The sequence below is a fragment of the Dendrobates tinctorius genome, unplaced genomic scaffold (assembly GCF_039654945.1).
Source record: "Dendrobates tinctorius isolate UK_male_01 unplaced genomic scaffold, ASM3965494v1 ptg000029l, whole genome shotgun sequence".
Taxonomy (NCBI): domain Eukaryota; kingdom Metazoa; phylum Chordata; class Amphibia; order Anura; family Dendrobatidae; genus Dendrobates; species Dendrobates tinctorius.
In genome coordinates this window covers 21274745-21296723 of record NW_027361697.1, presented here as the reverse complement: position 1 = coordinate 21296723, position 21979 = coordinate 21274745, and positions in this window count along the sequence as shown.

Genomic DNA, 21979 nt, shown 5'->3' with positions numbered 1-21979 from the left:
TCAGCGCCGACAAGCTGCGGAATCCCTCGGTGCTAGGCCTCATACCAGAGCAGCAGAATCACCTATTGAGGAGGAGCAGTTGATGGGCATTGAGATGCATCATGGGTTCCCTTTACCACAGCTTCAGGGCCCTAAAGCAGGTAACCAGCAACAGAATGAAGACACCCAAAGTATCACGTCTGGTAGCAGTTCCCAATCAGCTTCCAGAACCCCAGGAGGGGATCAGCATTAATAACTCTCGTTACCCAGGAGGGTTTATTTGCACCGCTGTGCCTTCTTTTGTTCCTCATGTTTTCCCTGTTTGCACTTTTGTTGCCTAGTTTTTGATTGGCAGCGTTTTCTAATTTGAACTTCTGTGATCATGAACTTGGAGTGCATCACAAACTTTATTGTAAATAGTTTGCGCCTCTTTAGGTGCCCGCTCTTGGTTTTACATAAGGACACTTTTCGAAGAAAGAGTCTACCTCAACGGACACTGCAAGAAATCCCGGCTCGGAGCGGTGTCCAGCACTTACAAGAGTTTTTGAAAAGTTATACTGTGAAATATTTGATAATGTGTCTTATGATAGTAAATGGCCTTTATATTGAAGTAAGAATGTTTTGATACGTAGAGATGAGAAATCTGAATATAGAATTAAAAATTTTAGGTGACGAACCAGGTATTTATGGTTGTCGTCCAGAGTCTAGAAGAGACAGTGAAAAGAAAGAAATGTATTGATGAAGAATACTGAAGTGATAGTGAGTAACAGATGACAGCACTTTGAAATTAAGTAAAGATTTGCACTTTTGACTTAGAATTTTAGATAGGTAATTAGGAATTGTTTGCAACATTTAAGAAACAGTGCCTCTCATGGGAAGTTATAGTATAAGAGATGTTCAGCATTGCAAAATTTTGTATGTTCCTGTACTGTCAACTTTATCTTGCAGCCTGCGGACGTGCTGTGTTTAATGGGGGGGTATGTGGCGCCCCTGAGGCTCAGTCGCCACAGAGGTACTGCACCTTCTCCTAAGGTGTAGTGCCCCACTGTTGTGAGCTCATTTTCTGGTTCACCTTTGGTGTCTGATGAACTCCCTCTGATGGTGAAAGGAGGTGGTGAAGCTGATTTGGATGGGAGAGACCTGCCACCTGAACAGGTGGATTGCGATTGGACATCAGGAATCTCTGAGTGGATATAAGGCAGCCGACGCCCTGTAGGGCTGCTGGTGATTTTCTCCTGCTCTGAGGTCTGGCCTCCAGTTCAGTTCCTGTCTTCTAAAGCTAAGTTTTACTCTGCTATTGTTCCATGAGATTTTGTCTGATTTTCTTAGTTTTGTGTTCAGCCAGCCCCGGCTGGGGCTGTGCTGAATTTCCATTTTTGTCCCTGATCGGTTAAATCTCTTTTGCTCTGTCCTCAGAATATATCGGAGTGCTGATATAGGGATTTTGAAGTCTAGTGACTTCAGGGCCGTTTTTCCTATCAGACGTGTTGGGACATTTTCGGTAGAGTTTTTGCGGATTGCAGCCAGCATCTTTTCTGTCCTGTCCTATCTAGTTAGTTGGGCCCCATCATTTGCTCTGCCTGTCTTTCTGTCTGTGTTTTCATCTTTTTTCACCGACAATACATGTTGGGGGCTGTCTATTGCTTTGGGGTCTGCTCTGGGGCAGTTTAGATTTCCCCTTTCTTTCCTTAGGCTTATTTATTTCTCCGGCTGTGACGAGGCATCTAGGATCATCGTAGGAACGCTCCACGGCTGCTGTTAGTTGTTGTGAATAGGATCAGGGGTCTGCAATCCGCTAGTTACCAACCTCTCCGGTTTTCTGGACTTAGCTTGCCTTTTTGTTTTTTCCTCCTCCGGTGACTCATTCATAACAGAATCACCAGCCATACCGCAGATTCTAGGGTACTCAATAGCAGGAAAGAATTGTAAAAAAAAGTGTCAGAATTTTTTTTTTGTTGTATGTATATTTTTTCCTATTTTTCTCTGGGGCCGTAGGAGGAATTTTTTCTTAATGGAGATTAAGCAATTGTCTGATCGTGTGGAGCAGCTCACTGCTGAAGTGCAGGGAATTTCCGCCTATCTTGCTCATTCACATGCTGCTAAACCAAAGATCCCTACTCCTGATGTGTTTTTTGGGGATCGGTCTAAATTTTTGAATTTTAAGAATAATTGTAAATTATTTCTTGCCTTGAAGCCTAACTCATCGGGGAGCTCTGCGCAGCAGGTTAAAATTGTCATCTCTTTGCTGCGCGGCGATCCCCAGGATTGGGCGTTTTCTTTGACACCTGATGATCCTATTCTAACTAATGTGGATGCATTTTTTCAAGCCTTGGGGTTGTTGTATGATGAACATAATGCTATTGATCAAGCTGAAAAAGCCCTGTTGGCATTGAGCCAGGGTCAGGATTCTGCTGAGTTGTACTGTCAAAAATTCCAAAAGTGGGCGGTCCTTACTACTTGGAATGATGGTGCCTTGGCAGCTCTCTTTCGGAAGGGTTTGTCAGAAACCGTAAAAGATACTATGGTGGGATTTCCTGTTCCCTCTGGTCTTGACGATTCTATGTCATTAGCCATTCAGGTTGATCGGCGTTTACGTGAACGTAAAATTACACGAGAAATGCTGCCGCCTGTTGAACAAATGTCTGAACCTATGCAATGTGATAGAGTTTTGTCTAGGGCGCAACGTCAGGAGTTTAGAAGGCGTAATAAGCTGTGTTTTTTCTGTGGAGATGCCTCATATTATTTCTGTCTGCCCTAAATGAGAGAAACATTTTGCACACACATTTGCTGTAGGTGGGGTACAACCTAAGTTTCTTCTGGAATTACTCTGATCTGCTCCCTGTCCACATTTTCCGCTAAGGCTTTTGTGGATTTAGGAGCGGTTCTGAACCTGATGGACTTGGATTTTGCCAAACGTTGTGGTTTTCCTATGACACCTTTGCGAACGCCTATTCCTTTGAGGGGTATTGATGCTACTCCTTTGGCGAAGAATAAACCTCAGTTTTGGACCCAGGTGGTAATGCGGGTCTCCCCAGACCATCAAGAAAATTGCAGATTTTTGGTGTTGCATAATTTGCATGATACCATTGTTCTGGGGTTTCCCTGGTTGCAAATCCATAATCCAGTTTTGGATTGTTAATCTATGTCTGTGGTGAGTTGGGGTTGTCGGTGTGCTCTTAGTGACGCTCCTGTTTTCTCCACCTCTCCCCAGTCGCATGATGTTCCTGACTATTTGGCTGATTTTTATGATGTATTTAGTGAGAATAAGTCTGCGTCTTTGCCTCCTCATAGGAGTTATGACTGTGCAATTGAGCTGAGTCCTGGGTGTAAATTTCCCAAGGGTCGACTTTTCAATTTATCTGTACCCGAACACGAGGCTATGCGATCTTATATTAAGGAGTCGTTGGAGAAGGGTCATATTAGACCATCCTCTTCACCCTTGGGTGCTGGGGGTTTTTTCGTGGCCAAGAAAGATGGTTCATTAAGGCCTTGTATTGACTGTCGTTCCCTCAACAAAATTACTGTTAAATATCAGTATCCGTTACCCCTGATTTCTGATATATTCTCCAGAGTTAAAGGTGCTTGCTGGTTTACCAAGCTTGACCTCAGGGGGGCGTATAATCTTATTCGCATTAAGCATGGGGATGAATGGAAGACGGCGTTTAATACTCCGGAGGGACATTTTGAGTACCTGGTGATGCCTTTTGGGCTCACTAATGCCCCTTCTGTCTTCCAGTGCTTCATGAATGATATTTTCCGGGACTTTGTGGATAAGTTTTTGATCATCTATCTGGATGATATTTTGATCTTTTCCAGGGATTGGGACTCTCATGTGGAACATGTTCGGACTGTGTTCCGGATTTTGAGGGAGAATTCCCTGTATGTTAAGGGATCGAAATGCCTCTTTGGTGTACAGAGGATTTCATTTTTGGGATTTATTTTGTCTCCGTCAACTATTGAAATGGACCCGGCCAAGGTACAGGCCATTTATGATTGGGTTCAGCCTACTTCTTTGAAGGCTCTCCAGAAGTTTTGGGGTTTTGCTAATTTTTATCGTAAATTTATAGCTAATTTTTCTGGTATTGCCAAACCATTGACTGATTTGACTAAGAAGGGTGCTGATGCGCTGAATTGGTCTCCAGAGGCTGTTTTTTCTTTTCAGGAGCTGAAGCAGAGGTTCACTTCTGCTCCGGTTTTGCGGCAACCTGATGTCTCACTTCCGTTTCAGGTAGAGGTGGACGCTTCAGAGATTGGTGCAGGAGCTGTTTTGTCCCAAAAAGATCCGTTAACATCTAAAATGAATCCCTGTGCGTTCTTTTCCCGAAAATTCTCCCCATCTGAACGCAACTATGATGTGGGTAATCGGGAACTGTTAGCCATGAAATCATAGAATCATAGAATCGTAGAGTTGGAAGGGACCTCCTGGGCCATCTGGTCCAACCCCCTGCTCAAAGCAGGATTCGCTAAATCATCCCAGTCAGATGTCTGTCCAGCCTCTGTTTGAAGACATCCATTGAAGGAGAACTCACCACTTCTCATGGCAGCTTGTTCCACTCATTGATCACTCTAACTGTCAAAAAGTTTTTTCTAATATCTAATCTGTGTCTCCTCCCATTCAGTTTCATCCCATTGCTTCTAGTCTTTCCTTGTGCAAATGAGAATAAAGTTGATCCTTCTACAATGTGACAGCCCTTTAGATATTTGTAGACAGCTATTAAGTCTCCTCTCAGTCTTCTCTTTTGCAAACTAAACAATCCCAAATCCTGCAACCTTTCCTCATAAGACAGGGTTTGAAGACCAGTCACCATTCTGGTTGCTCTTTTCTGAACTTGCTCCAGTTTGTTGATGTCTTTTTTAAAATGTGGTGCCCAAAACTGGACACAATATTCCAGATGAGGTCTGACCAAAGAGGAGTAGAGGGAAATAATGACTTCACGTGATCTAGACTGTATGCTTCTGTTAATACATCCTAGAATTGCATTTGCTTTTTTTGCTGCTGCATCACACTGTTGACTCATATTCAGTCTGTGATCTATTAGTATACCGAAGTCTTTTTCACATGTGCTCTTGCTTAGGCCTATTCCTCCCATTCTGTATATGCTTTTTTCATTTTTATTGCCCAGATGTAGTACTTTGCATTTTTCCCTGTTAAAAACCATTATGTTAGTTGCTGCCCACTTCTCCAGTTTATTTATATCTTTTTGAATCCTCTCTCTCTCTTCTCTAGTATTAGCTATCCCTCCTAGCTTTGTGTCATCAGCAAATTTAATGAGTTTACCCTCAATTCCTTCATCTAAATCGTTGATAAAGATGTTGAACAATACAGGGCCCAGGACAGAGCCCTGTGGTACCCCACTTGAGACATTCTTCCAAATGGATGTGCAGCCATTTACGACCACTCTTTGGGTCCGATCACTAAGCCAGTTATGAATCCACCTAACAGTTGCCTTGTCCATTCCATACTTAGTCATTTTTTCAATAAGGATTGTATGAGATACTTTGTCAAATGCTTTGCTGAAGTCAAGATATACTATATCTACAGCATTTCCTTGATCCACCAAATCAGTGATTCCGTCATAGAAGGAAATTAAGTTAGTCTGACATGACTTACTAGTTACAAACCCATGCTGACTCTGTTTAATCACTTCATTCTTATCTAGGTACTGACATACATGTTGTTTAATAATTTGTTCAAAGATCTTTCCTGGTATAGAAGTCAGAATCACCGGCCTATAGTTGCCTGGGTCCACCTTCTTCCCCTTTTTGAAGATAGGAACAACATTTGCTCTTCTCCAGTCTTCTGGGACTTCTCCTGTTCTCCAAGAATTTTCAAAGATTATGGAGAGGGGTTCAAAAATTTCTTCTGCTATCTCCTTCAGTACTCTGGGGTGTAATTCATCTGGACCTGGAGACTTGAATTCATTTAGGTTAGCTAAGTGTTTCCTCACTATCTTTCTGTTTATAGATATCCTGGATTATTCTACTCCCTTAATAGGACAGTGAAGAACAGTTGATGTCACATTTCCTTTCTGAGAGAAAACAGATGCAAAATAGGAATTTAAAAGTTCGGCCTTCTCAACATCCTGTCTTACCATTTCATCATTTTCATCCTGTAAAAATCCTATGGCATCTTTGACTTTTCTTTTACTTTTGACATATCCCCAAAATCCTTTATTATTGCTTTTGACATCTCTTGCAAGCCTCAATTCATTGTCAGCTTTAGATAATCTGATTTGTGCACTGCAGGTTCTGCAGACAGCATTATATTCTTCTTTAGATATGCCTCCCTCTTTCCATTTTATAAACATTTTTTTCTTCCTTTTTAGCATGTGCTTAAGTTCTGTGTTCATCCATCCTGGCTTCCTTAAATGCTTCCTATTCTTCCCTCTTTTCGGAATTGTTAACAACTGTGCTTTGAGAATTTCATTTTTCAAGATTTCCCATCCTTCCTGGACATTTTTGTCTTTAAGGATATCCAGCCATTGGATCCCTCCAATTCTCTTTCTGAATCCCTTAAAATCTGCCTTTCTGAAATCTAACCTTGACGTCTGAGTCTTCACAGGTCTTCCTCCTCTAGTTATCCAAAATTCTAAAATAGCATGGTCGCTACCTCCTAGGGTCCCAGCCACTTTTACCTCCTCAACCTTTTCCTCCCTGTTTATAAGGTAGCAAGGTAGCAGTTCCCCTTGTTTTCTCCCCTACCTTTTGGAAGATAAAGTTGTCAGCAAGAGAGGATAAGAATTTCCTTGACCTGTTAGTTTGCCTGAGAGAGATTCCCAACATCAACAAATGTCTGGATAGTTGAAATCTCCCATGACAACTATGTCATATTTTTGGGAGAACTTGGCCATTTGATGCATAAAGAGTTCATCCATATCTTCAGGTTGCACAGGCGGCCTGTAGTAAATGCCTACAATGGTGTCCTTTCCATTGTTCTGTCCTTGTATTCTTACCCAAACAGTTTCCACAGAACTCCCAGTGTCTGAAGCTTCAATCTCTGTGCAGATATACGCGTTTCTAACATACAATGCGACACCTCCTCCTCGTTTATCAAGTCTGTTTCTTGCAAATAAGTTGTATCCTTCTAGTCTTGTATTCCAATCATGTGTATTGTCCCACCAAGTTTCAGTGATTCCAATGACATCATATTTCTTCTCCTGCGTTAGTAGTTCCAATTCTCCTTGTTTGTTGCCCATGCTTTGTGCATTAGTATAGAAACATTTTAGTTTGTGATTGGTTTCTCTTTCTCCAATATTTTTATTAATTAGATTCTTTTGTCTTTGTTCTTCCTTTCCACTTCTAATAGCAGAGTTCTCAATAGCATTTGTCAGGTGTATGGCTTTTTCTGGTCTTTTGCTTCCCTTCCCATGTTGTTCTAGTTTAAAGCTCTCCTTACAAGTGTAGCAAAACGACTTCCAAATACATGTTTTCCAGTCTTCGTAAGGTGCACCCCATCTCTAGCAAGTAGTCCATCGTAAAGGTAACTCACTCCGTGATCCAGAAATCCAAATCGTTGCATTTGAGGAGTGGAGACATTGGTTGGAGGGAGCTAGACATCAAGTCGTGGTCCTCACTGACCACAAGAATTTGATTTACCTTGAGTCAGCCAAACGCTTGAATCCTAGACAGGCTAGGTGGGCCTTGTTTTTCACACGTTTTGATTTTGTGGTCTCTTTTCTTCCGGGCACTAAGAATGTTAAGGCAGATACCCTCTCTAGGAGTTTCTTTGCTGATTCTACTATTGTGACCAAGCCTGCTACCATCTTAGGTGAGGGGGTAGTTCTTTCTGCCATCTTGCCCGATTTGAGACGTGCTCTGGAAGAGTTTCAAGAGGACAAACCTGAGCGTTGTCCCATTGGAAAATTGTATGTTCCTGACCAGTGGAGGAAGAGAGTGATGTCTGAAGTTCATTGCTCCGCATTGGCTGGTCATCCAGGTATTTTTGGTACTAGAGATTTGGTGAGTCGGTCTTTTTGGTGGCCCGCCTTATCTCGTGATGTCAGGAATTTTGTGCAGTCCTGTGGGACTTGCTCCCGGTCTAAACCTTGTTCTCGCTCTAGTGGGTTGTTGATGCCTTTGCCGGTGCCCAGGAGGCCATGGGCCCATATTTCAATGGATTTTATTTCTGATCTGCCTGTCTCTCAGAGAATGACTGTTATCTGGGTGATTTGTGATAGATTCTCTAAGATGGTCCATCTTATACCACTCCCTAAGTCGCCATCTTCCTCAGAGTTGGTGCTCTTGTTTTTGCAACAGGTGGTTCGCTTGCATGGGATTCCTGAGAACATTGTATCAGACAGAGGAGTTTGTCTCTAGATTCTGGAGGACTTTTTGTTCCAAGCTGGGAATTCAGTTGTCCTTCTCCTCTGCGTTTCACCCTCAGACCAATGTGCAGACGGAGAGAACAAACCAGACTTTGGAGTCTTATTTGAGATGTTTTATATCTGCTGATCAGGATGATTGGGTCTCATTTTTGCCCTTGGCCGAATTTGCTTTAAATAATAGAGCTAGTTCTGCCACTTTGATGTCACCCTTTTTCTGTAACTTAGGGTTTCATCCTCGATTCTCTTCGGGGTAGGTGGAGTCTTCTGCCTGCCCAGGTGTTGATACTGTGGTGGAGAGAATGCAGCAGATTTGGGACCAAGTGGTTGATAAGTTGTCTCTCTCCCAGGAAAAGGCCCAGCGGTTTTCCAACCGGCATAGGACCATTGGTCCCCGGTTTAAGGAGGGTGATATGGTTTGGTTGTCATCAAAGAATATCTCTATGAAGGTGGCTTCTCCAAAGTTTAAACCTAGATTTATTGGACCTTACAAGATTTTGGAGATTCTTAATCCGGTCTCTTTTCGATTGGCTCTTCCTGTTACATTTAAGATCCATAACGTGTTTCATAAGTCTCTGTTGAAGAGGTTTGATGAGCCAGTAGTTCCTATGGTGGCACCTCCTGACCCTGTATTGGTTAAAGGTAATGTGGAATATGAGGTAGAGAAGATACTGGATTCTCGTCTGGCTAGACGGAGACTCCAGTAGTTGGTTAAGTGGAAGGGTTATGGCCAGGAGGATATTTCTTGGGTCTCTGCATCTGATATTCATGCCGAAAGATTGGTTCGTGCTTTTCATCGGGCCCATCCAGATCGGCCTGGTGGCGTGGATGAGGGTTCGGTGATCCCTCCTCAAGGGGGAGGTACTGTTGTGAGCTCATTTTCTGGTTCACCTTTGGTGTCCGATGAACTCCCTCTGCTGGTGAAAGGAGGTGGTGAAGCTGATTTGGATGGGAGGGACCTGCCACCTGAACAGGTGGATTGCGATTGGACATCAGGAATCTCTGGGTGGATATAAGGCAGCTGACGCCCTGTAGGGTTGCTGGTGATTTTCTCCTGCTCTGAGGTCTGGCCTCCAGTTCAGTTCCTGTCTTCTAAAGCTAAGTTTTGCTCTGCTATTGTTCCATGAGATTTTGTCTGATTTTCTTAGTTTTGTGTTCAGCCAGCCCCGGCTGGGGCTGTGCTGAATTTCCATTTTTGTCCCTGATCGGTTTAATCTCTTTTGCTCTGTCCTCAGAATATATCGGAGTGCTGATATAGGGATTTTGAAGTCTAGTGACTTCAGGGCCGTTTTTCCTATCAGACGTGTTGGGACATTTTCGGTAGAGTTTTTGCGGATTGCAGCCAGCATCTTTTCTGTCCTGTCCTATCTAGTTAGTTGGGCCCCATCGTTTGCTCTGCCTGTCTTTCTGTCTGTGTTTTCATCTTTTTTCACCGACAATACATGTTGGGGGCTGTCTATTGCTTTGGGATCTGCTCTGGGGCAGTTTAGATTTCCCCTTTCTTTCTTTAGGCTTATTTATTTCTCCGGCTGTGACGAGGCATCTAGGATCATCGTAGCAACGCTCCACGGCTACTGTTAGTTGTTGTGATTAGGATCAGGGGTCTGCAATCCACTAGTTACCAACCTCTCCGGTTTTCTGGACTTAGCTTGCCTTTTTGTTTTTTCCTCCTCCGGTGACTCATTCATAACACCCCACCATCCGGGTAAGGTGGGAACTCCTTTCCACACTTCATGCAAAACAGAAGCCGCGGAGACACCATCACGTGTTTCTCAACGCAAGCAATGACCAGCCAGGTCTTTCCCCGGGACGGAACAACCACGGGAAGGGCAGTCTCCAATGAAGGAAACCACCTATGCCAAAACATGATATCCATCCACAGACAGCTGTTTCGGGGTATTGCCACCCATTAGTGTGGAGTAGGAAACTGGCTGGAGGAGCAATGCCTAGTAAAAGTCTGTGAAAATGAGGATGAATGAACTCATGGAGATCAACATCCAAAACAGCTGTCTGTGGATGGATACCATGTTTTGGCATAGGTGGTTTCCATCATTGGAGACTGCCCTTCCCGTGGTTGTTCCTTCCCGGGGAAAGACCTGGCTGGTCATTGCTTGCGTTGAGAAACACGTGATGGTGTCTCCGCAGTGTTGGATGTTGATCTCCATGAGTTCATTCATCCTCATTTTCACAGTCTTTTACTAGGCATTGCTCCTACCAGCCAGTTTCCTACTCCACACTGATGAGGGGCGAACAGCTGTCTGTGGATGGATACCATGTTTTGGCATAGGTGGTTTCCTTCATTGGAGACTGCCCTTCCCGTGGTTGTTCCTTCCCGGGGAAAGACCTGGCTGGTCATTGCTTGCGTTGAGAAACACATGATGGTGTCTCCGCGGCTTCTGTTTTGTATGTTTTGCATATTTCCCATAAGGGATGGGGGCAGTGCTCTAGAATCACTGCGTTGAGAAACACGTGATGGTGTCTCCGCAGTGTTGGATGTTGATCTCAATGAGTTCATTCATCCTCATTTTCACCTTTCCACACTTCAACACTCGCACCCCACACAACAGGGTAGTTCTGCACAACCACATTGCGGCTCCTTGCTCAGAGGGTAGCTGAGCACCTTTGGTGGCTCCCTGCTTGGAACACTGGACGTGCTGGGAGGTGGGTGGAGTTAAGATACATAAAGGAGTGGGACAGTGTAGGATGACTGGTTCAGTCTGACAGAAGGTCAGTCGGGTAGGAAGTCACTGAGACAGGAGTGAGGATCCCTGGAAGAAGGGATGGAGGAAGGAGTGCTGCAGCTCCCTCAGTGATCTGAGCCAGCTGGCACGGGAAAGGAAAAGGAGAAAGACGTAAAACTGAAACCTAAGCTTCCATAAGAAAGAAAGACAAGTACGGAACGAAGGAGTAGAGAGAACAGAGAGGACGTGGGTTAGAAGAGGAACCCTGCCTATAGGTTCTCAGCGCAAGGCCGGGGCCCAGTCCCCGAGGTTGTATGGACGCTGATGTGTTGAGAGTTCATTTTCCCCTTCACCGTCGATGTCTGATGAACTCCCTCTTCTGGTGAAGGAAGGTAATGAGGCTGATTACCAAACACCTGATCTGGTAGATGATGACTGGGTAACAGGAAATTCTGACTGGATATAAGGCAGCCGACGCCCTTCTGAGTCGCTGGTGATTTCTCTGCTGGATTCTTGGAGACCAGTCTGATTCCTGCTTCCCAAAGATAAGTTTTTGCTCTGCTATTGAACTTATTAGTTTTGTTTTGTTTACCTTGTTTTTTGGAGTATAGCCATCCCCGGTCGGGGGTGTGCTGAGTTCCATTTTTGTCTCTGATCAGTTTGTCTCTTTGCTCTGTCTTCAGAATTTACCTGAGTGCTGATATAGTCTTTTTGAAGTCCTAGCGACTTCAGGGCCTGTTTTTCCCATCAGACGGTTGGGACATTTTTTGGTAGGGTTTTTTACGGATTGCAGACAGCAGCTTTTCTATCCTGTCCTTTTTAGTTAGCTTGGGCCCCATCGTTTGCTCAACCTATCTGTAACAACCCTGCTGGCATCACTACATGGCCTCCCATCCCCCGCACACCAACTTACTTTCTGCTTCAAGCCATGCTGTGAATTCTGTCTGTTGCCAGCTCTGTGCCTCTGCTCTCCATGTTTCCAGACTGTGTGTATAGGGGGGCGGTGCCTGAACTCACTGGTTCTTATGCAGTCAGGGTGCACCTGTGTAATCTGTCCCTGACCAATCACCTGGAGCCCTTGACTATTTAGTTTCACCACTCCCACTGAAGCATTGCCTGTGCAATGTCTATTCTCAGTTAGTGTCTTGCAGCTGAGGAAGCCAGGCCCTGTTCTGTGTATCTCCTTCTCTGGAGGAATACTTCTTGTCTTGCCTTGTACCTTGTCTGCCTGCTAGGAGGCTGAATATCCTGGTCCTTGTGTCTTGGTCCCTGTCTCTCTGTCTGAACTCAGTCTTACCTTTGTCTATCAGTCTCCCTTTCTCCTTGTCCGTGGCTCCCTTCCTTGCTGTGTCTTTCCTTGAGTCCTCCCTGTCTGTGCATCTGCACTCTAGCCGCTCTGTCTGCACGGCTCCTGCTGCCGCTGCAGAACCTCTTGCTGCAGCTTCTCTCCACAGACCTTGTGGTTCAGTTTTGCTCCATTCCTGCTGCCACTGTAGAACCTCTTGCTGCAGATTCTCTCCACAGACCTTGTGGTTCAGCTTTGCTCCATTCTTGCTGCTGCTGCAGAACCCCTTGCTGCAGCTTCTCTCCACAGACCTTGTGGTTCTGCTTTGCTCCAGTCCTGCTGCCGCTGCAGAACCTCTTGCTGCAGCTTCTCTCCACAGACCTTGTGGTTCTGCTTTGCTCCATTCCTGCTGCCGCTGTGGAACCTCTTGATGCAGCTTCTCTCCACAGACCTTGTGGTTCAGCTTTGCTCCACTCCTGCTGCCGCTGCAGAACCTCTTTCTGCAGCTTCTCTCTCCACTCCTGCCTTCACCTGCATCTCCTGTGTGAACAGGTCCAAACCTGTTTTCTCATATACCACTCCTTCCTGCCTATATCCATACCTGCACCTCCTGTGTGAACAGGTCCAAACCTGTTCTCTCATACACCACTCCTTCCTGCCTATATCCATACCTGCATCTCCTGTGTGAACAGGTCCAAACCTGTTTTCTCATATACCACTCCTTCCTGCCTATATCCATACCTGCACCTCCTGTGTGAACAGGTCCAAACCTATTCTCTCATACACCACTCCTTCCTGCCTATATCCATACCTGCACCTCCTGTGTGAACAGGTCCAAACCTGTTCTCTCATACACCACTCCCTCCTGCCTACACCTGCTGTGTGAACAGGTCCAAACCCATTCCTCCATATTCCTCTCTTGCCTGCCTGCATCCATACCCGCACCTCCTGTGTGAACAGGTCCAAACCTGTTCCTTCATATTCCACGCCTGCCTGCATCCATACCTGCTGTGTGAACAGGCCCCTACCTGTTCCTTCTCAAGCCGTGCCCGCCTGTCCTGTGTCTCAAGCCGTGCCCGCCTGTCCTGTGTCTCAAGCCGTGCCCGCCTGTCCTGTGTCTCAAGCCGTGCCCGCCTGTCCTGTGTCTCAAGCCGTCCCCGCCTGTCCTGTGTCTCCAAGCCGTGCCCGTTTACCCAGTGTCTCCAAGCCGTGCCTGCTTGCCCTGTATCCGTCGTACCTTCTTGCCCGGTGTCTCAGTCTGCCTGTCAGTCACATCTGTCCAAGTGACTTGTCTCCAAGTGGGATTAGCAGCCACAGCCAGACACCACCCTGGAATGGCACCCGACAGCTATCTGCCGCACAAGCCTGACCTCACCATCAGAGGCTCCAGTGAAGACCAAGGTAGCTGTCGCAGTCACGCCCCTTCCAGGGTAGTCTGGTCTGTGGCACTGTGGGGCCACAACCCCCGGCTTGCGCCATTCAGCCAAGGCGCGAGCGTGACAGTTTGCACAGGCCATGGTCCCCGCTGAGTCCCATGTCCTTCTGCTTGCAGAACATGATGAACTCTCTTCCTGCCAGTATGAGCCACCGGAAGAATTTGTTCCGCCTTGCGTGGTTCCAATTGTTGAGACGTCTGAACCACTCATTGTCTCCAGGGCTATGTATGAGCAACTTCTGGCCTATGAGGAGCACAACCCAGATGACCCGCCTAGGTTCTATGGGGACCCTAAAGAGTGCCAAGGGTTCCTGAAAAAGTGCCTGCACCAGATCCTGCAGAATGCAGCCTGGTTCCCCTCTGACCGGTTCAAGGTGGGATACATCATGTCCTAACTAGCAGGAGATGCTCTGATATGGATTACTCCCCTCTGGGAAGCAGGGGATCCTATTGTCATGAACCTAGGGGCCTTCCTGGTGGCCTTCCGTAAAGTCTTTGATGTGCCTCGTCCAGTTGCTCCTGTAAAGTCTTCCCCTCCAAGCTTCCAGAGAGAGACCAGACAAGAGGAACCTGTGGGTGAAACGTCTCAACTACCTATGACCGTCCAGCCATCACCTGTTCCACAGTCTGCCGGTGCAGCCTCCCGTGCAAGATCCAAGAGGTCTAAAAAGAAAAAGCGGGCCAAGTTGCACCCGGAATCTGGCCTCTGCCCTGTGAAGCCTGTACTCCAGAACCCTGGGCCAGTAGAAGAGGCTGCCCCTGGCGAGAGTACTCCCTCTCCATTAAACTCTTTGACTGTTTCTCTGCCTTCAGGGAGCTTTGGTGTGTTTAAGTCGCCAGTCAGACTGAGTCAGTGTGTGGTCTCTGTCATACAACTCCCGAAGCCAGCGTGGGCGTTGTCTCGAGGTGGCCGAGCCCTATTGGAGAACAGTCTAGTCCTGCAAGGACAACTACAGCTCCAGGTCGGAGCTTTATACATGAAGAAGTTCATCTTCCATCTGCTGACTGGTATGCCCATGGGTCATTCTGAACCAGAGATCCTGATGCCCATTTATGTTTGGAGACCCAGCAAGGCACCACACTTGAAACAACCAAGGGACAAGAGGAGTCTGGTTCCCTTGCGTCGCATTCAGTCAGCAAGGTCGTCTTCTTCGCCTGGTTTGCTAGTCGCCGAGTCAAGGTGTGAGGATGCCTCTGAAGAGGGGGAGGCGGTCTCAGTCTCCTCACACATCCCCAGCGACTATACCAGTGTTCTGCTCCCAAGAGCACCCCTGCCTCTTGATTGTCTTCCCCAGGATAAAGGGCTGAAGATGGATCCAGAGTGTATGCCTTCAGCTCCCCTGTGGCCGAGGGGTGAAGGTCCCAAGACAGAGCTTCACTCATCCTCTAACCAGGAAGATGTGGTCCAGTTTTTTCAGGGTAACAGGCTGAAGTGGCTCCCTGTATGTATGCCTCCAGCTTCCATTTGGCAGGTGGGTGAAGAGGTTGGAACAATGACCTACGTATCTCCGTTTCTCACCAATCAGGAGGAGGTCCAATTTTTCTGGCATGTCGGGCTGAAGTTGGACTCAGTGAAGGTGTCTACTGTTTCTAGTTGGCCGGCTGATGTAGGGGTCAAGTCTGAAGCTTCCAGGTCCCTGCCTTCTGCCAATCAAGAGGAAGAAGTCCTTGTACCCTCTGTGTTGGAGGCTGTTGGGCACCAAGAAACTTGGCACTCGGTGATTCCGGATGGCACACCTACTTCGTCTCACCAGAAGGATGCTCTGTCAGCCTGGACTGTGTGTGGTTCCATACTCCTTCTTCAGGTTATCCTGGCAGGCTTGAGGAAGAGGGGCTGTAAAGGGGGGGGTACTGTAACAACCCTGCTGGCATCACTACATGGCCTCCCATCCCCTGCATACCAACTTACTTTCTGCTTCAAGCCATGCTGTGAATTCTGTCTGTTGCCAGCTCTGTGCCTCTGCTCTCCATGTTTCCAGACTGTGTGTATAGGGGGGCGGTGCCTGAACTCACTGGTTCTTATGCAGTCAGGGTGCACCTGTGTAATCTGTCCCTGACCAATCACCTGGAGCCCTTGACTATTTAGTTTCACCACTCCCACTGAAGCATTGCCTGTGCAATGTCTATTCTCAGTTAGTGTCTTGCAGCTGAGGAAGCCAGGCCCTGTTCTGTGTATTTCCTTCTCTGGAGGAATACTTCTTGTCTTGCCTTGTACCTTGTCTGCCTGCTAGGAGGCTGAATATCCTGGTCCTTGTGTCTTGGTCCCTGTCTCTCTGTCTGAACTCAGTCTTACCTTTGTCTATCAGTCTCCCTTTCTCCTTGTCCGTGGCTCCCTTCCTTGCTGTGTCTTTCCTTGAGTCCTCCCTGTCTGTGCATCTGCACTATAGCCGCTCTGTCTGCACGGCTCCTGCTGCCGCTGCAGAACCTCTTGCTGCAGCTTCTCTCCACAGACCTTGTGGTTCAGTTTTGCTCCATTCCTGCTGCCACTGCAGAACCTCTTGCTGCAGCTTCTCTCCACAGACCTTGTGGTTCAGCTTTGCTCCATTCTTGCTGCTGCTGCAGAACCCCTTGCTGCAGCTTCTCTCCACAGACCTTGTGGTTCTGCTTTGCTCCAGTCCTGCTGCCGCTGCAGAACCTCTTGCTGCAGAATCTCTCCACAGACCTTGTGGTTCTGCTTTGCTCCATTCCTGCTGCCGCTGTGGAACCTCTTGATGCAGCTTCTCTCCACAGACCTTGTGGTTCAGCTTTGCTCCACTCCTGCTGCCGCTGCAGAACCTCTTTCTGCAGCTTCTCTCTCCACTCCTGCCTTCACCTGCATCTCCTGTGTGAACAGGTCCAAACCTGTTTTCTCATATACCACTCCTTCCTGCCTATATCCATACCTGCACCTCCTGTGTGAACAGGTCCAAACCTGTTCTCTCATACACCACTCCTTCCTGCCTATATCCATACCTGCACCTCCTGTGTGAACAGGTCCAAACCTGTTCTCTCATACACTACTCCCTCCTGCCTACACCTGCTGTGTGAACAGGTCCAAACCCGTTCCTCCATATTCCTCTCTTGCCTGCCTGCATCCATACCCGCACCTCCTGTGTGAACAGGTCCAAACCTGTTCCTTCATATTCCACGCCTGCCTGCATCCATACCTGCTGTGTGAACAGGCCCCTACCTGTTCCTTCTCAAGCCGTGCCTGCCTGTCCTGTGTCTCAAGCCGTGCCCGCCTGTCCTGTGTCTCAAGCCGTGCCCGCCTGTCCTGTGTCTCAAGCCGTGCCCGCCTGTCCTGTGTCTCCAAGCCGTGCCCGTTTACCCAGTGTCTCCAAGCCGTGCCTGCTTGCCCTGTATCCGTCTTACCTTCTTGCCCGGTGTCTCAGTCTGCCTGTCAGTCACATCTGTCCAAGTGACTTGTCTCCAAGTGGGATCAGCAGCCACAGCCAGACACCACCCTGGAGTGGCACCCGACAGCTATCTGCCGCACAAGCCTGACCTCACCATCAGAGGCTCCAGTGAAGACCAAGGTAGCTGTCGCAGTCACGCCCCTTCCAGGGTAGTTTGGTCTGTGGCACTGTGGGGCCACAACCCCCGGCTTGCGCCATTCAGCCAAGGCGCGAGCGTGACACTATCTTTCTATGTGTGTTAGTGTTTTCATCATGCTTCACCGTCATTATATGTTGGGGGCTGCCTATTGCTTTGGGGTCTGCTCTGGGGCAGTTTAGATTTCCCCTTTCTTTCTTTAGACCTATTTAGTTCTCCGGCTGTGATCGAGGGGTCTAGGGCATCGTAGGAACCCCCCACGGCTACTATTAGTTGTTGTGAATAGGATCAGGGGTCTGCAATCCGATAGCTACCAACCTCTCCGGTTTTCTGGACTTAGCTTGTATTTTTGTTTTTTCCTCCTTCGGTGACTCATTCATAACACTTATGGTTCTGCAGCAGACCTTGGTGGAGTAGTTGGCTGTAAATGCACTACTCACATCTAAGACTTGGGGCACAACAGCAATTGGATAGAGAGCCGGGACTCAGGAGAAGGGAGTCCCCGAAGCAGGCTACAGCTGTCTGCCGTACAAGTAGAGTTCTTGGGAACATCAGTCAGGAGGAACTCCAGTGTAACTCAGTACTAGGAGATCTTCACACTTAAGGCGCTATAGAGGAGTCGTTCAGAAAGGTACATGTTGGCGGAGTGTTGGAGGGGAGAATCCTAAATTGCCCGGAGGTTGATTGAGTCTCTGACCCGGAGGACACGGCCCGGAGGCAGCCACCTGTATGTGTGTACAACGGACTGTGAGTAAAGCTTTGGAACTACAATCCCCGGTGTCCTCCATTCATTTGTGCGCTAACACATTCAGCAGCGCTACAGCTGGGTACCATTCTCCACACCGCCTGCACCTCTCCTCTTCCATTGCATCTATGCTGCCCTGGGGCTACAGCTTCACCTGTGGGGAGCTACACCGTCTAGGCTGCAACACACCACCAGCCCCAGAGGATCTGCATGCAACGTCGGCCTAACATCCTACTTGCCGAACACCACAGGTGGCGTCACAAACTATTCCATTCCATTAACTACACTTCCCCATTGATTTGGGCGCCCAGGGCCACGGACCTGGTTACCGCTGCTGTGACACATCCCTCTGACACCGGCCCGTTACCGAGTACCCCACGGCCCTGGGAGGGCGACCCATCAGCGCTTCCATTCCTACGCTGAGCTATCCCTCTGCCTACCACTAAAGGCAGATCTCTCCGTCAGGTCAACCTCCCTACAAATGGTAGAATTTTTTATATTGAAGACAATTTCTAAAGGTGTTTAAAGAGATATAACAACCTGAGAAAATAGCATTTAATTCATATGAAAATGAACCGTCTTCCGTGCACTCTTGGTGCGGTTATGCCTTCTCATTTACATACTGATGCCATTTTCCCACTTCTGACTGCTAGTACTCTCTTCCCAGATTGAGCACTGTCGGAATGGTGTCGGGTGTGGACGTGCGCTTTCACCTCCCTGTCTCCTTTCTTCTGACGCCAATTGGTAAAGCGAGAACATGAGTTGCTGCACACATGCCGGCATCATTCAGCTTCCCAGAGTGAGCACTGTCAATCAAGAAGCAGGAGACGGGCCAAATGAGAAAGCATAATGGTGCACCAAACTCCTGGCCATGCCCCACCGCCTCAATGTCACTCCTCACGGCTCTGTCTGGTCATCATTACTGCTCAGGGACCCGAGGGGCACTTAGAGAGAATGTCATCAGGGTTTTTGCTGCCTCATCAGAGAGCAGCATGATGTAGGGGCAGAGACCCAGATTCTAGAGATGTGTCACTTACTGGGCTGCATCTTGCAGTTTTGATGAAATCACTGCTATCTGCAGCAGTTCTCCGAATGCTGAACTCTGTATGACCCTGTGGTAGGGGTCGGGACTGGGGGGTGGACCGCTGCTTACCAGACGAGTCACAGACGAGACGGAGACAGAATCCAGTTGTTAACAGTTCCAGGTTTATTTTGTCGTCCTCCTGACGACCACCAAACACGCACCGCAGCTTCTTCACACTGTCTCCAGGCCCAGGTACCTGTGCCGCAGCTGGAACCATGAGCGAGGCAGAGGCGGCCGCGGGTGCTGCCGGGTAGGCCGCGGCCGGCGCCGCTATCGAACCAGAGGTGGCCACGGAGCAGGCCGCAACCGGAGCCAAAGAGGGAATAGCGGCGGCTGTCAGCAAGGAGGCCACGGAGACAGACGGCCCAGCCTCCGCGGCGGACTGGAACAAGGTCGCGGCAGCGGCAGGCCGAGACAGGTAGGCCGCCACCGGGGTGTGAAGTGCGGCCGGGGTGGCCGCTGGTCTGCTCCGCGCCGGCGACGCGGGACAGGGTGCTGCCGGGCGCGGCGGCTCGGGGCCATCGACAGGGGCACTGGTCGGCCCTGCGGGGGCCGCGGAGTCTTTGGGAGCATGGGGTGTGGGAACGGGACCTGCCTGCGGGGCCGCCGGCCAAGCCGGGGGAACGCTCACCTTCCCCGGCGCCGCAGCTCCTTCCAGGCCGTACCACCGTTCTCCCAGGGGTCGGTGCGGGGAGTTGCTGATCTCCGCTGCTCCTCTGCAGCTCCTGGTCCTGTCATTGAAGGTCCACTGCTGTTCTTCATCCCACCATCCGGCAGGACCAGCCTCCAGGCCCGATAGTTCCGCAAAGGGGGTCTGTAACAGTTCCCTCAGCGGCTGCCCCGGGTAGTCCAATTCAGCGCCAACCTCCTCCTGCCCGGCGATCACCAGCGCTGGAGAGGCACAGAGTCTTTTTCGGGTTTTCCTCTGCGGACTCCAGACACAGTCCCAATTTGTATTCCACTCGGGCATCATCTTGCAAAGTTTCTTTCCCGGTCTGGATCCTCTGATGACAAGCGATGATCCGTAACAAAGTCTCCAAATTATTATCCACAGGTATCTGTAATCCACAGGTATTTGTAATCCACCAAGGGGCAGTCCAAGTCCTTCTAGCTTCTCCAGTCGCAGGCCTGCCGCAGAAGGTGTCGTATTAACGGCGGCGATCCTGCCGACTACACCAAATGTGGTAGGGGCCAGGATTGGGGGGTGGACCGCTGCTTACCAGACGAGGCACAGACGAGACGGAGACAGAATCCAGTTGTAACAGTTCCAGGTTTATTTCGTTGTCCTCCTGACAACCACCAAACATGCCCCGCAGCTTCTTCACACTGTCTCCAGGCCCGGGTACCTGTGCCTTCGTTCCAGTCACAGTAACGCACCTCGCGGATCTTTCACTGGAGGCTGTCCTAGATCAATCTACCCCCAGCGCTTCACCTGTCCGATGTCGTCGTCCAGTCGGTACTCCCTTGGCCTCATCCTGCGGTACGTCACCTCGCCTGTCCTGCGGTACGTCACCTCGCCTGTCCTGCGGTACGTCGTGTCAGGGCCACCCCCCTGACCGTCTTCTCCCGTCAGTCCTCCAGTCAAGCTCTTCTCCATTTCTGACTTCCAAGTCTTCTGTCTACTACCAGTCAAGTCTGTCCGTAAAGTCACCTTCCCCACAACCCCACCCACACCACTGATTGGTAGCTTTCTGTGCATAGGCAGAAAGCCGCCAATCAGTGGTGTGGGCGTGGTCATAGAGCGCTTATATATATGGGGAACTATATGGCAACAGGATCACTAGTCCTCTAGTGATATTCTCCGTCTGAGAAAACAGAATTATTTTATCAAAACTAAATTATGCTGCTTATAAACTGGGTGTTAAAAATCTGGAGACATGGTGCAGGTCATGTATGATGTCTATGGGTTCACCAGATGGCAGGAGAACTGCTTTACCTGTCCCTACACCTCTGTGCCATTGAGGGAATACTGTGCTCATAAAATCCATATGGCATTTATCAATTGTGCTAAGATTAATGCTACAGGAAGCACGGTGGCTCAGTGGTTAGCAGTGCAGCCCTAGGGGTCCTGGATTCAAATGCCAACAAGGACAACATCTGCAAGGAGTTTGTATGTTCTCCCCATGTTTGCGTGGGTTTCCTTGGGTTTCCTCCCACACTCCAAAGACATACTGATAGGGAATGTAACAATTGACGACATCACGCTTTCCCCCGTACCGGAGGTCCACTGCCTCGGAGTAACCCTTGACTCTGCCCTGTTCTTCAAACCGCACATCCAAGCTCTCTCCACTTCCTGCCGCCTCCAGCTCAAAAATATTTCCAGAATCCATCCCTTCATCAACCCTCACTCTACTAAAATGCTTGTGCATGCCCTCATCATCTCCCGTCTCGACTACTGCAACATCCTTTTCTGTGGTCTCCCTGCTAACACCCTTGCACCTCTCCCAGTCCATCCTTAACTCTGCTGCCCGACTAATTCATCTCTTTCCTTGCTACTCCTCCGCTTCTCCCCTCTGCAAATCTCATCACTGGCTCCCATTCCCTCAGCGTATCCAATTCAAATTACTAATACTGACCTACAAGGCCATCTACAACCTGTCTCCTCATATGTCTCTGAACTAATCTCCCGATACCTTCCCTCACGTAATCTCCGCTCCTACCAAGACCTCCTTCTCTCCTCCACACTTATTCGCTCCTCACCCAACCGCCTCCAAGACTTCTCCCAAATAGCCCACATCCTCTGGAATTCTTTGCCCCAACACGTCCGGCTATCAACCACACTCAGATCCTTCAGACGGAACCTGAAAACCCATCTGTTCAGGAAAGCCTACAGCCTGCTATGATCCCCGCTGCCCCCTCACCACTAATGGTAAGTGCATACGTAGTTTTTTCGTTGTGCGGATTTTGTTGGTAAATCC